Raw genomic sequence first — 15,580 nt, forward strand, 5'->3', positions numbered from 1 at the left:
GTTAGCATAGGATGGCTCAATATGTCTTACTGTGTTTGCATGTCGAGCTCATCTTGTAGATTCCGTAAATAAACATGCATAAATTTACAGGACCACGCTTGGCGTCTGACAGGTGTAATCGGATAGGTTACATCGTCAAAAAGCAGGTGGCAGAAAAAAAATATCGGCCTGTCTGACATGTCCGAAAGGATTCTAAACGCTCAAAACTTGTAAGACCTCCGGGGACTGCATTTGAAAAGGAAACTGTAGGGTGGTAATTAAAGTACAACAGGAAAGTAGCCTGAGCCAATATCACTGCACTTATAGGTACATTAGAATGGGAGCCCTCATAGAAGCCTTTGTTGTTGTTTTCTTTTGTATGAATGTCAAATACCCGCATTGACCAGGGTTTGTGCTAGTTCTAAAAAAAAAAAGAGAAGGAATTCCTACCAACAGGTAAGTCAAAAGGTTCCTACAAAGATGCTAATTAGAAGCTTAGAAGAAGACTAACACGTAATATTGATAGGGGGTTGAGATTATTATAAACTAGTTTTGAAAGAAACGTGAAAGAATTTCAAAAGGAATTTGAAGTTAACAAACGTATTCCTCCGTTGTAATGATAAAATCGGGGATATATACTAGCACGTTGGTTTCAGGGCTTGCCCCTTGATGTTCCTACTGAACGAGTGGAGAACTGGGACAGAGTGAGCTTTAATCGTACTAGGGGAATCTTCACATAAGGCCTTTTCTGACGAGCATTGCCACCGCCTGGAAAAAATAGACTGGTCAAGAGATTCAATTTCACCGCACGATTCACAAAAGTGCAACGGTATGAATTCAAAGAGACGTAATGATTAAGCGTAGAATTGCGCTGCGCAAAACCGCAATAGACACCTCATATTTCTGCAAGCTGCTTGGACGAATATTCCGTGGGAGTAATACAGGCCAGTACTCCGCAGTAGCAAGGGAAGTGTAGCTCAGGGCGTGAAGTTCTTCGTGGCGTTGAAGGCCATTGTCGAAGTGATAATGTAAGGAGTGAAAAAAGCTACACGTCGAGTCAGAGCGGAATTTTCCAAGACATTAGCCACATAGTTTTAAAAATGCCTCAATGTCCTTGTACCCTGTAAAAGCGCACTTTCAATGGAGTTGAATAAAAAAAAATAAAGCGAACCTCTCAAAGGAGCATTTCGCCAGGTTTCAAGCGAGGCCTGAAAACAAGGACAGTCCCCGAGTATGATGTTTTGAAAGAAATCGCAAGGAACACTATTAGGCGTCAAATCAACAGCCAAAAATTCGTCAACTAATGTAGGAGTATGATCCTAAACCCGGGAGGAATAACTCCAAGCAAGTACCTGGGAAAAAAACAAACACCAAGAGTAGCCTTTTCGTTTTGCTGGAAGGCATATCAGTGAAGATAACAGTGTTACACGGAAAATTTAACAGATATTCGTACAGAACGCTGTGACACATGTCCAGGCGAATTATTTGCTATCGTTGCCCGCTTTCGACATCGACCCAACACCAGATGTCACGAAGTGGTGACTGCAATCCGGAGAGCAGAAAGACCGGGAAAATGGTGCCTAAACAAAAACACTTTATTTGGGCTGACTTGCGCCCACAATGGCCTGAATCACTCGACGGCGGCGTAGCAACAAGCGTGCTCGGCGGTCGTCGAAAAGAATGCCCGCCGCTGTAGGCCGTCGTCAATTTAAAGCTGATAGCGATATTTCGAGATAAAGCGTTCAAAGTTACTGCAACACTCTGGAACAACGTACAAGCGGCTCCGCCTGTATGCGATCAATTTCGCCCGTTGTGCTTTAGACGATGCGGACTGGGCAGCATTACTTTTCTTCCTTTTTCTCTGCCCGCACTAATATATGTATGGTCAAAAGTTTTTAGGGGATCCCCCAAGGTGGAGTAGAATTTGCAATAAGTTGATAAGAAAATTTGTAATATGGCTACAAAGGAAAGCTACACAGCTTTCCATTGTAACCGTATGGCTGCGCTTGGGTGGATGCCAATGAGTAATTATTTCCTTATTACTAATATATGTATGCAATCAATCGAGATAAATCTGGTCGCGTCTTGCACCACAAACAAAGCGATAAAGCGGCGTGTCGGCAGCTTTGAAGAATGAAAAAACACTACAAAGATTCACGGTAATATTATCATAGCAGAATTTGGTATTCTTCCCTAAGCAGCTAGCCCGTTGTAAGGAACCAGGTGTGATCTCAATCCCTGACAAGATGGGATGCCAAACCTTAAACCTAGGACGTTGAAAGCCAACAGTGGAGATCGGTTGCGAATAAATTAAGGGTCAGTCGTGTCACGCGCAGGTTCAAATGCCTGTAAAAATGTTTGCTCCGTAGGAAGCTGTAGGAGCGTGAGTCGTGCACACGTGCTTCCAGTGTGCATGCAGGACATCGTCAGTGACCGACACGGGTATAGTAGAGGCAATGACGAACGGGGCGCCTCTCGAAAAGAAACAAAGGTTTCAGCTCATACTTGTGACATCCAGGGATTAAAACACAAGATAATTAAAATCTGGATCTCACATAGCCCCACTAGAGCAGTGCGTCATGGTGCATACCAGTATTTTTTTTTATCCTCGTCAACCACCTACAGAGCGCTCTGTTATTTTAAGCATTGCTTGCCCATGTATTTATTCGAGGCTATCTTTTTGATGTTTTTGTTGTTGTTGCCGTCGTCGTTGTCACCATCGTTGTTGTTGTTGTTGTTGTTGTTGTTGTTGTTGTTGTTGTTGTTGTTGTTGTTGTTGTTGTTGTTGTTGTTGTTGTTGTTGTTGTTGTTGTTGTTGTTGTTGTTGTTGTTGTTGTTGTTGTTGTTGTTGTTGTTGTTGTTGACCTCTTCTGAAGTAGCACATACGACGAAAGGGGTGTGCGAAGTTTTGGTGATGAGCACCAAAGAAAATTGTTCTTCATCCATGCTCCATCTAGTTCTTATTCGTTCCAACTGAATGGCATCCAATTGAAACCATTACACGCCAGCCGTGTTTTACCGATGCTACAACGGACATCCCAAAATTCTAATGACTCACCCGACAAATGCTTCGCGTTAGAGGAAAACAGAACAATGGGACAACCCTGAAAACGTGCACACACAAAGGACGTCTGGCGAAAGTGCTTGCACGCCCAGTTCACACACGCAGACAGTCGGGTCAGACGCGACACGCGCGACCTGGCATGTGTGACGTCACTAGGCCGTACGAGGTCCGCACGGTGTCTGCGCAGCACGCAAGCACTGTCTCGCAGTGCATTGTCAAGGTTCCGAGGCACCCTGCCGCATAGTGCAGGGCTGTGTCGCCAGCCGTGTCGACCTCTATATCGGAAGGCGTTCCATCCTGCTTCCCGTCTTTGACCGGTTCTTCGTTTCCCGCCAAGAGTCAGTGGCCCGCGCTGCCGCGACATCCGAAGCACGCGCAACAATACGAGGATTTGGAAGCGCTCACAGTAAAGCTAACTGCTTCGGGGACGGTGCTCCGCTTATCAATACGCCACTCGCTACAAGTTACGTACGGCGTGTAAGCATGTGGATGTTAGTTGTAACTTCTCTCCCATAAGTAACCAGGCTGTCTTGCCGCTTCTCATCGTAGCAGAAGTGTGGTCATCAAAGGGAGGATAGCGAAGGCGCGGGTTCATGGTACGTAGGATATATCCTCGCATACGACGAGGGCTGGCGACCACGGCGTGGTCGCTCCACCACAAGCCGGCTACCATCGCTCTCGCAGCTGCAGCCTGGTTAATTTTGGCAGAGACGGTACATACCACACCCAGACTGCTTGCACTACTCATCTGTGGAGTCGAAGCTTGAAATTAGACTGAGGGCAGCCGCAGTGATGACGCCAAAGAGAGGCGATGGGTGGCGGTCCACCCCCGTCCCCTCCAAGAATTTTTTTCTGGGCCACAAAAAAATTGGAGGGCACACTTAAGCTCCGCCTTAAAGGTATGACGCGATTGCGTAATGGGTTAATTCCCATATATGCAGAAGATTATCCTCTACTTTACATTCATAGATCCCTGGGAGTCCTCATACCCCTTCCTGGCGCAGTGGTGCAGCGGTTAAGCGATGCGCCCCTACCCTGCGATGCAAGCTGCACCCAGCGGTGGGCCTAATGCGACCCAGATTGCTATTCCCGAGCTACCAATCATTAATTTAATTGCCACATGCCACGGCGGGCAGTTTGCTCAGTATCCGATGGGCAGGTTTTGATGACGCCGCAAGGTCATGTGACCTAGGTGGTCCACCTGCCTCCTAGCTTTGCTCTCTGGGGAACACCTGCCAGAGTCATGCCCGTGATTTTTCGCTCACAGCGCCAACGCCGACAACGTCGACACCGAATTTTCGGCAGAACGGTGTCTTTAACGCTATCGCGTTAAAATCTGCCAAGCACTTCGCTCAGACCGCGATGAGGAGGAGGTTTCATCATTGTTCAGGCCGCACAGACCGCTTCAAAGAGGGGCTCACCACATTTCATTCATGTTATTTTTATGAAGAACAATATGCCGCAGAAGCGTCTTGCCTAGCAACACTGAACCCCCCCCCCCCCCCCCCCCTGCTGCTTGCCCGCGCCACCTCGCCATGAATTACCTGGTGCCTTGCCTGGGCGGCGGTCTATGCAATGGAAAGGGAAGTGATTAGGAGGGAGCGTCGAGGGACAGGATAAGGGAGCAGCGCGGATTAGAGGACAAACCCGAGTTACTGACATTCTGGCGCTAACATGGGGTTATGTGCACGGGCTTGGCCGAGATCTGTTACGAACAGAATGGACAGCCCAACGTGGGTGACAGAATGGATTCCTGGGGGAGGAAAAACATAGCCAGTGGCGGTCAACTCGGGACTCCGAGATTAAGAAATTCCCCCTATTACGGTTCCTGCGGTTCAGACAGGACCGTATAGATCTTTGGGGAAGGCCTCTCTGTATACTGCAGTCGGTGTAATCTGGCTGCTGCTGGTGCTGATGACGATGTGAAGATAACGAATCGTGAGCTTGTAAACTCGCGATATCTATACCGTCCAACGTGGTGTAGTGCCAAAGACCACATGACAACATTCAATGAACTTACGCACTTTTACCGCCTCGCTCGAAGGACTTTCCCACCCCCACACCCGGGACTGAGCCGAGCGGAGGCGGTGCTGTTTAGACAACTACAAACTGGTTCTTTACCAACCCCGGTGTTAATGACTCATCTATACGCAAACTTATATGAAAGTGATGTGTGTCGCGTGTGCCAGCGGGAGAGGGCAACTCTAACGCACATCCTATGGGACTGCACAAAATTCCCCGACGAGGCTTCTAAAAGCATAACGATTCCGCCGCGACTCGCGGCTGCGGCGGAATGCTCTGACCGTGACGTGCAAACCTGGGCCGTCCAGCAGGTCTCGGCGGCTCTTGAGCGACAAAGGCCTCAGATCCTCCGCTGAGTTGCCGCCTGGGCCCCCGTCACGGCGCCATTAGGTCATGATGCCATTAGGCCATGACGTAAATAAAGTTGTTCCTCCTCCTCCTGAACTAATGCAAGGGTGCATCATAGGGCTATATACAAGAAAATCATGCCCTAAAGGCCGACAGGCTAAATTATTTTCGCAGTATTTCTTATCAATATATATGTAGCGCTTATAGCTTCATTCGGGCTATTGTCAAGAAAACGCTTCTTTCACGAGAGCACAATCCTGGCTTCAAATAAAGCTTAGGATTCCTTCCCCTCCTCCGAATCATATGCGCCGATTATCGAACAGTGTCGATCACTGATGGATCAAGAATCCAAACACGATAAGAAACTCGCTAAGAAGGCACATACGCAAGCGCCCTACTCGAGCACAGTACATTCAGGCGGGGCTATGCGTCCTATCTCACTGGGCGCCTCAACAGCACCCCCCGTTTAAGCGGCCTCTTCCCTTGCCCCGTGACGTCACCGGCGCACGAATTCGTGGGGCGAGCGCATACTGCACGGCTGCGGCACGGCGGAGCCCGAAAGGGGTCGACGCCGGCTGTCGAAAATGTCGACCGCTGCACTCGCTCTCGCTCAATGCGCGTTCACTCGCGGCGCGGTGCCATTTCCTTTTAAAGGTCACCGACCTCGCCGAAGCCGGGGGCTCGTGACCGCAGCGGATCCCTTGCCCCGCGTCGCCCGAAACTGCGCGCAGCCGCCGAGCGGTCGAATGTGAACGCACTGCTGCACAGTGCGGCGCCCCTGCAGAAAAATAAAGATTGAAAGTAAAAAATTAAAGGACCACGAAGCTCGACTTTCACGCGTGGCAGCGCTCGGCTGGCCATTCACGTTGATCTGTCAACCCCTTTCTTTGCCCGTTTGCCTTGACGTCAGTCGGCGCCGGTCCTTCCGCGTATTTGCATATTCCTTCCTCACTAACGAAGACCATGGCGTGCAGACCGCTGCATCGGAAGAGGCTAAGTCTACTTGCTACTCGTTCCGATGAAATGCGAGAAATGGTTTCTCCGCAACAGCGTTTTAGTTGGATTTTTTTCTGTTACAGTAATAACGCAATAAAATTTAAAAGAAAGGGGGGGGGGGGAGCAAGCTAGGAGTTCCTTACGCGTTAGACAGCGAAGGAAGTGATGTAAAGGGTACAATGTAATCGGGGCAAAGTAAACTTCGTGAATTTGTATCGCTGCTGTGATTCGGGTTCAAAATCTCACTTCATTATGGAATGGAGAAAAGGATCGCACGTACCAAACAGAGAGATCTGTTGGTTAACACTCCGCCCGTTTGCCCTGGAGTATTTTCGCACGTCGCACTAATTTAATGGAGCATCAAAAGCCTCGGGGGAGGGAGCCAAGATCGGAGATCACATGTTATCGTTCGTTCTCATCGACCACCGGGTGTACGCAGGCGTATTCTATTACGACGCCAATGTTGTTCACTGCGACCAGTCTTAACTGCAACTGTAAAAGCATAACCGTTTTTTTTTTTTTACGCGCGCACAAGCTGTGATTGAAGCGGTGTCGTAAACATATGGGGTGAATGCCTCGGTGTATACGGGACGTTTGTGGTGCGTGCCTGGTTTGAACGTAAAAGCAGCCATTTCTCGTTTGGCCATATAGTCACGATTCATACACCTATACCGTCCCGGAAACAGGCCAAAGCAGACTACACCTGGTGTCGAAATAAACCCGTCCGCGTAACTATAGCAGAGAAGAGCCGCGAAGCACTATGGTCTGATACCATGGTAGGCAGAATGACTTGCTCTTAGCAGAGCAGCAAGTCCAGCAGAGAGACACCGTCACGATTCTTCGACTGCCGAATGACAAAGAGGACAATGCCACTATGTGGCTGAAAAACATGCGCAAGCAATGGACACAGACGTCACCCTTCGTGTGCATGGTCACATCCAGGTCACCGCAGGGACGCGACAGCAAATGTGTACGTTTCTTCGTGGATGCGGTCGCTGCGTCGAGAATTCTTCGTGGTATATGCAGGTCCGGCGGTTCAGTACAAAGGGCTTCAAGACTCTCCATTGTCTGGGCAGACAGGCGCTACCTCCCATAACCAGACTAACCGAGGTACAGCCCTTGACAAAAGCGTCCAGTTCACAGGGTTCGCTGTCGAGCCGTGTAGCAGGGCAAAAAGTACCCTTGCAAGTTCACGGAGGGTGACCAAACCTATTGTCCCCACGTCTGCGGCGCTCTAGAGCTTCAGAGGACACTGTTTACAAAGGCTGTAAGCTCCGTCGCCAGGTGTAGGTAAACATCCGTGAAGGATGCATCGAAGTTCAAAAAACCGCGCAGATTTAAGGGTCAGAACGATATTGCTTGATGCTCCGCACATTTCAACAGGAATCCAGAGGATGGCCGTCGTTACCCTTCCAAGTCCCTCTTTGGGTGATACCAGGTCTCGTGAGCCACAAACTTTTTCCAAGCAACGTGCGGCCAGACAACAGACTCCGCCGACGAGCGGGCGCGGCGATCGACAACGTATATATAGATGGCACAGCACGATGTCAGGAACTCCCCGCTCCATAACTGTGCTGCATCGGTGCAGTACGACGATGTTGGCCTAACTTGGCGCTTTCTGAGAGCCAATACAAATTTTTCCGCCTTACTTCGTGGCCACCCGTTACCATGCGAAACTGAGATTTCCTTTCGTCACTGTAACTGCAATGGCAGTAGCCAAGGACCGCGCACCGTAGCACCTGCACTTCTGCTCATGTCTATTCCGACTAGCAGGCAGCCGTCTGCTCTTACAGCTCACAACGCATTCACAACCGTACAGTAAGGCGCATTCACTTGAAGTATGCATCGAAGCCTCGAGTTGAGAGGGTGTAGAGTGACCCTTGTATTGGAGATCCAGCCATGCTGTATGCCGACAACGACGGGAGGCTCTAGAGTGTGTCATTGCACACGGCTTCCTTTCCCGAGAAAGATCTCGTTGCACTGTCTTTTATACCCATGGACTCCTGAACGAGAATAAAACGTTTAGGTTTTATAGTTTTATTGGGCTTAACGTCCAAAAGCGACTCAGGCTATGAGGGGCGTCTTAGTCAAGGGCTATACGGGTGATTTAGACCACCTGGGGTTTTTTAACGTGCACTGACAACGCACAGTACACGGGCCTTTAGCATTTTGCCTCCATCGAAATGCGACCGCCGCAACCTGGATCGAATCCGCGTCTTTCGGGTCAGCGGCCGAGTAGTGTAACCGCTTAACCATCGCGGCAGCACGAGATTGCTAGAACGTTACCACTGTTGGTAAGCGGCCATATGCGGTCTCTTCTCCCGAAGAACCAGGGCCCCATAATGCGCGCTGTTGTGGGGCGTTGGAATGCCATATATGCCTAAGGAGAGTGGGGACCGACGTCGCCCTCATGTACGGCAGGTTTGGTTCTTCTCATCGAAAAAGCGCGTCACTATGTCCTCACAAACAACCGCTGAAGCAGCCGACCGAACTGTGGTTCTCAGCCTGCTACTGGACGATGCACAAGATGCCAAAGTGCGACGCCGGCCGACAACAAAAAAGCTACAGCGGCCGCGAGAACCCTGAAGCTGCCGATCACCTCTAGAGTGTTAACCTGCGGAAAATGCACCGAGTTTCTCCCGGTAGTTCACTCTGCCGACTGAACAATAAACCCAGCAACTCCAAGATGCACTTGGAAGTGGGTATTGTTGGCAAACAGCGCGATGCTTGTCGGGAAGTGAAGCCGGTTGGATTTCGCGATGCGAAAGAAAACGATGGCGGTGAGGGGCACCTCAATCAGGCGCGTGTGAGATGGATGCACTATGAAACATCCATTCCATGCATCAACTCTGTGGAAAGCAAAACGCTAGAGGTGACTGCACTGTGTGAGACCCCAGTTCATTAAAGATATGGTTTATTTCAGATTCATTTAGTAAGCGGCGGGCTCACCGTCTAATCCCAAGTTTACAGGGCCGTGGACGCTTCCGAAGAACACGCTGCATTAAATAGCGCAGTCGACAGGATTGGGAGCTCCTTACGGCGAACTGCAAGCACAAAGTTTGTTCTGTGTTTTATGGGGTTTAACGTTCCAAAGCGATTCAGGCTACGAGGGACGCCGTAGGGGAGGGCTGCGGATAATTTCTACCATCTGTGGTTCTTTATCGCGCACTGACATGCAAGCAAAAAGTGCTCGAGCAGCAGAGACCACCAAGAAGTCGACTCCAATAGCTGTCTTCGAGGACGGCCGGCAAAGACCACACATCCGAGGTCCGGCCAACTTTCAATCATGTTTGCGTTCGGCTACTTCTTTTATGCGTTGTTAATAATATTTTAGAGCAAAATCTCTACTCTTCGCACAACCCCCAAGGTCAAATTTGGTGCGTGTTTGACCTTGAGCCGGCGGACCGGAGATGTGGCAAGTGACGTCATACCATGTGACTCGTTGTGAAGAGGCGCCGCAGCTGCGCTCGCTCGGAGCCTCGTCGCTGCTGCTCCACGTGACTAGCGGGGGTATAACAGCTGCTTCGCTGGCGCTCTGTCATTGGATGAGGCGCGCGCTCCGGACCGACTCCATCGCCAAACCATTTAACAAGCGCTATATTTGTTGAATCTGTTAAAGATTTTACGAGCGCTAAACTTCTACAAGTGTTTTTTTTCTACCCAAATTCTACAAGCCTTTCCAGCCCTTCTAATTTCATTCGTATTTATCAGGATTTCCTCTGTACGAATTTTTTTCTGTGCCTTCCTCGTATCGAATGAGGTTCAGCCCATATGTCGCCTTGCACGGCTTCACTTATGGTTTTGCCATGAGCGCCAAATACCAATCTTTCAACTCCCATTTGGCTTGCGTCTATACTGGATCGGGATTCTAACTTAAAACGCACGATCGCGTAACCATACCTGGAACCTATGCCTTTCTTCCACACACTTCATGCTGCGCATCATTCTTGTTTTACCCCCAAAGTGATCCCTCTTACATCATCGCCACTTTTTCACTTTTTACCGTGAAAGTATACTGCTATAGCGTCTCCCCCCCCCCCCCCCCCCCTTCGAAGAAATATGACATCTGTTGAAGTGAAGCCCTCAGAAGCACCACCCACAAGCCACCTCCTTACCGCACACCCTAGCTAGGGGGCTGACTGCCAGGGAATCCGGGAATATACGGCTTTTTATTCCCCCATTCACCGCCACCGTGGATCCATGTCCCCACCTTCACTCTCGGAAGCGCTATCTTCCGCTATCACCCATTCAGCTAAATTTACCCTACAGAAAAGCATCCACTACCAACCCACCTACCACCGCGCTACATAAGGTCTGCACCCGCTAGAAGCCCACGCAGTAGCAGAATTAAAAAGCAATGGCCAAATCGAATACAAAAAGCAGTTCATGCTGCCCTGCGCTTGCATTCCCTTCACATTCTTGTGTGTGCGCAGTTGGCTTTGTGATAATGCACCACCCTCGAGTCACCACCCTACCCCATCCCCTTAGCTAGGGGGCTCGAGCTGTGGCTGTTACTATGTTGTGTATGATGTCACCAAGTATAGGAGTGATTGCGTTTCTAGAGTGGAGGGCTGTAAGTCTGCGTAAATAATACTGTTTGTGAGGTCCTCGTTTAGTATTTTTTTTGTTGCCACACAGACTGCGTAACATTCTGCAGTGAAGATGGATGCCCACTGTGGAAGTCGTACTGTTTTCTCCGAATTTCCTCGCACCACTGCGCTTCCTACGTAAACATCTGTTTTTGAACCATCAGTGCAAAAGTCAGTAAAACTACTGTATTTTTCTTCCAGTGTAAGGGATTCTTGTATCATATGTTGTTGTGGAGTTTGCTTTTTACGGAACTGTTTAGGAGTTAAATCGCAGATTGCAGGAAAATTGTACCACGGATGCAGTGGATCCCGTCTTCGAGCAATGCCAGGTAATGCACCTAGTACGCCGATATTTTGGCACATCTCTTTAAAAGGCAGGAGGAGTGGCCTTATAGCTAGCGGTTTTTTGTTAATCAGTGATCTATATGGGCACTTTGTGACTATGGGGTAACATAGATGTTTGGGCAGCGAACGGATTTTTAAAATGTACTAGCATGTGAGCATGGTTCTTCTGTCTGTAAGTGATGGCTCGTTGGTTTCTACATAAAGACTGTTTATGGGTGATGTTCTGTAAGCACCAGTGGAAAGACACAAACCTAAATTATGTACTGGATCCAGTTGTTTAAGGTATAATGGTCTCGCTGACCCGTACACTATACATCCATAATCAAGGGTAGAGCGTACTACAGAGCGGTAAGACTGCCCAGTCGGCACCCCGATGTTTTCGTGACAGTACTTTAAGTATCTTAAGGGATAGGGCGGCGTTCTTTTTCAGTGCATTTATATGAGGTAGGAAAGTGAGTTTTTTGTCAAAAGTTATGCCTAGGAATTTGAGCTCATTTTTTTACGGGTAGCTGTGTTTTATTCAGGTGTATGAAAGGGTCGGCCTGTAGGTCTCGTTTGAGCGAGAGAAGAACTGCCACTGTTTTCTGTGTGGAAAACTGGAAACCGTTCTCATCTGCCCAAGTCATTAGCTTATTCAATGTCAGCTATATTTGTCTCTCGCATGTTACCAGGTTTGAGCATGTGCAGGCTATTTGCAGATCGTCAACATAAACTGAATACATAATGGACTTCGGAATTACTTTGGCTATGGAATTCACTTTTATAACAAAGAGCGTAGTGCTTAAAATACACAACTGAGGTACTCCATTTTCTTGAACGAAGTTCCTTGAGAGGGTTGAGCCTAGGCGTACGTGAAAGGAACGGTTGGACAGGAAATCATTTAGGCAGTTTAACATCCTGCCACGGATGCCAAGCTCTGCTAGGTCACGAAGGATCCCGAACATCCAGGTTGTGTCGCATGCCTTCTCGAGGTCGAAAAAGACGGTAACACAGTGCTGTTTGTGTATAAAAGCTTCTCGGACAGTATTTTCCAGGCGAGCTAAATGGCCTGTTGCCGAGCATGCTTTTTTAGATCCGCACTGATGGATGTCAATAAGTTCGCGGAATGGAAGGAGAAAAGTTAGTCTTATATTCAGCACACTTTCAAAAGATTTAGCGAGGTAGCTGGTAAGGGCTATTGGCCTGTAACTACTGGGGGATGTTGGTTGCTTTCCAGGTTTCAGGAATGGTACGGTAACTGTTTTCTTCCAGGCTTCCGGTAGTTTTCCGAGCACCCATATTTTGTTAAAAATTTTCATCGGTGCTGTTGTTGGAAGTCTATGTTTCTCCGCTGCGTGTTTATATTTTAAAAATGATTCTGTGTAACGCGATGAACTTGAAATGTTTGAGAAATGTTCACCTAAGATGTCTGCTTGTTCCTCTATACGTGTTACGTATCCAGAGCTGTTAAGAAAGGAATTGTGAGAGGAGAAAAGCTTCCGTTAAGTTTGCGGACTTGTTCCCACATTTGTTTGGATGTAACCGAACTATTTATGAATGATACGTAGTTCCTCCATGATGTTTTTTCAGCATTACGAGGGATTTAGCCGTGCTTTTGCTCTCACCCTTTTAAAATATATGAAATTTTCATGAGTTGGGTATCTTAGGAAATCTCCCCAGGCTTTATTTTGTTCCTTTTTCGCTTCCCGGTATTCTTGTGTGTACCAGACCTTGTTGTTCTGTCGTACTATTCCTGACGATTGAGGAATAGCTTGGCGCGCAGCAGCAATAATGCAAGTTGTAAAAATTTCGTTGAGTTTGTCATCGTTCAGATTGTTCGGAGATACTTTCTCCAGACTGGCCTTTTCTCGAAACAGTTGCCATTCAGATAAGAGTAGCTTCCAGCGGAGTGGTCTGCTTGGGATGGCTGATGGTGATGTTGAAAAGTTGATCACGACGGGAAGGTGATCGCTTCCGCACGGGTTATTAAGATCATCCCACTTAAAATCGGTGAAAATAGATGGAGAACTAAAAGACAAATATATGCAAATCATTTTTCCTGATGCTGGAGAGCAATATGTGGGTTTTCCTGTATTGAGTAGGCAAACATTATTGCACAGAATAAAATCTTCTATTATACGGCCCCTAGTGTCTGCCTGTTCACTCCCCCAAAACGGGGAGTGCGCATTGAAATCCCAAACTGCCAGATAAGGCTCTGGTAGCTGATTAAAAAAGTCATTATAGGTGATGGAGTGTTACTGTGAGGCGTGGCTGAAGATATACCGAGCTTACGGTAATTGTTTTAAAGCTATGGACGGTGACTGCAACCGCTTCATAATTCGTCTGGAGCTTGATTTCATGGGTTGCGACACCGCGCTCAACTACAACAGCGACACCTCCATAGAGCCTAGTCGCCTGCTTGTGCAATGGTCCCAAGTTGGTCTCCTGAAGGCGCAGTGCTGCAGGAGACAGAGAATGTAAGAGATCTGTTGCATCACTAAAGTCATTTAAAATTCCAGTGCAGGTCCAGTGCATAAGGAACTCCATGATAAATTTGGGCGGGGGGGGGGGGGGGGGATGTATTCAGAGCCTCAGGTCCCTCATTGTTGAGGGCCTGTTATCGTGGTTTTGTCTTTTTTTTTTCGGTCAAGAGAGCTCCGCCACCGCTGCGGCAAAGGCGAGCTCTGACCCGTATCCATCGCCTCAGTAGAGGCGCTGGAGTTCCGCGGGGAACCCACGGGCAGGGGGGCTGTGGACTTCTCCCGAACGGGGGAAGCCTTGCGGGCTGCCGACTAGGTGGTGGGCGGGCCCTTTTTCGTGGACGGCATAGCAGCTCTCGCCGCGTCTTCCGGAGGCGCGGATGGCCCTGCCTCAGCCTCACTAGGTGTGAGCTGGATATCTGCCGTAGACCGGTGCGGTGTGCCGCGCTCACGCACCACATCGACGAAGTTTGTGTGGGAGGTGAAGGAGAAAGTGTCATGTGTCATTGCATAACGCATTCTTGCCTCTTTAAATGCTGCATTCTCTTGGGTCATTTATGGTAATTATTTTCTTTTCTTTCTTTCATGCAGGGCACGACTTTGAATAAGCAGCGTGGTCGCCTTCGCAGTTTGCGCAGCGCGGCGCAGCATCGCAGTCGTTTGATTGGTGAGCATTGGAGGCACATTTGGAGCAGGCATCGCGGCCGCGGCGCTTTGGGAGCCGTGGCCAAACCTCTGGCATTTGAAGCGGCGTCGAGGGTTAGGTATATACGGACGGAGATGTTTGCGTATCCCACCTCTATTGACTCAGGCAGGGTGCAGGAGGCAAAGGTCAGGACCAGGTGTTTTGTCGGAATTTGTATTTTTTACGGATTTTGATTCTATGTACATTAGTCACATTGTGATCTAACAATCCTTCGAGCATTTCTTCTTCGGTTAGTTGCAGAAAGTCATTGCCAGAAATGACACCTCGTACTGTGTTTAAAGATCTGTGTGGCGTCACGAAGACAGGGATACCACCAAAGGTTTCGGTGTTTTCCAGCTTTGAAATCTGAATGTCATCGAGCAGTTCGAGTAAAAGGTCGCCACTAGCTAGTTTTGCCACTTTATACTTAGGGCCGAGAGAATCTGTGAGGACTTTTGATACTAGAAACGGGGTTATTAATCTGGCTGGCTTTTCTTTTTGTTCGCTATGAACGATGTGATACTTTGGGAACGTTGTTTTCTATTTGCTGAAAAACTGAGAGGTGACATCAGTCCGCCCTCTTTTCTGAGGGCGATCATTTGAAAGGAGAGAGGCAGCCATAAAAAAGTCTGTTCTTCGGCCATGGTGCCAGCCACACACCACAGAGCCCATCAAGGGGGCGGGACAGGAACTTAAAAGTAAGCCCTGCCCACGCCAGCTGTACACCGCTGCTATAACCAAATATGGGCAACTCAGAGTAGTTACGCCACACAAAGTTAACCCTCGCCGCCAGGAAAGAAAGGCAAATACAAGAAGTGGGTAGGGGACAGGAGAATTGTGAGACAGAGATAGGAAAGTTAAAGATGGAGAGGAGGATAGGAAAAGGCGACTGCCGATTCCCCCCGGTCGGGTCAGGCCGGAGGTGCCGTCTACAGGAAGCTGGGGCCAAAGTGGTGTGTTGCCTCCGCCGATAGGCCTAACGCTCGGCTTTGGTTCAACCACCAGGATCCCCTTTTCCCCGGACACGGCGATGCCACGCACGGCTAAGCGCGGGTGCTGGGGTCCGTGGTGACGCACTGTTCACCATCATCCC

The 15,580-nt window shown here is 48.9% G+C and overlaps 1 protein-coding gene across 3 annotated transcripts in view; it reads right to left on the bottom strand.

The window, feature by feature from the left end:
• Positions 1-15,580, bottom strand: part of LOC144128472 (alpha-tocopherol transfer protein-like) — a 50,452-nt gene that overhangs the window by 23,297 nt on the left and 11,575 nt on the right. The window lies entirely within an intron of this gene.

This window comes from Amblyomma americanum, chromosome 4, assembly GCF_052857255.1.
Source record: "Amblyomma americanum isolate KBUSLIRL-KWMA chromosome 4, ASM5285725v1, whole genome shotgun sequence".
NCBI classification, from domain to species: Eukaryota; Metazoa; Arthropoda; class Arachnida; order Ixodida; family Ixodidae; genus Amblyomma; species Amblyomma americanum.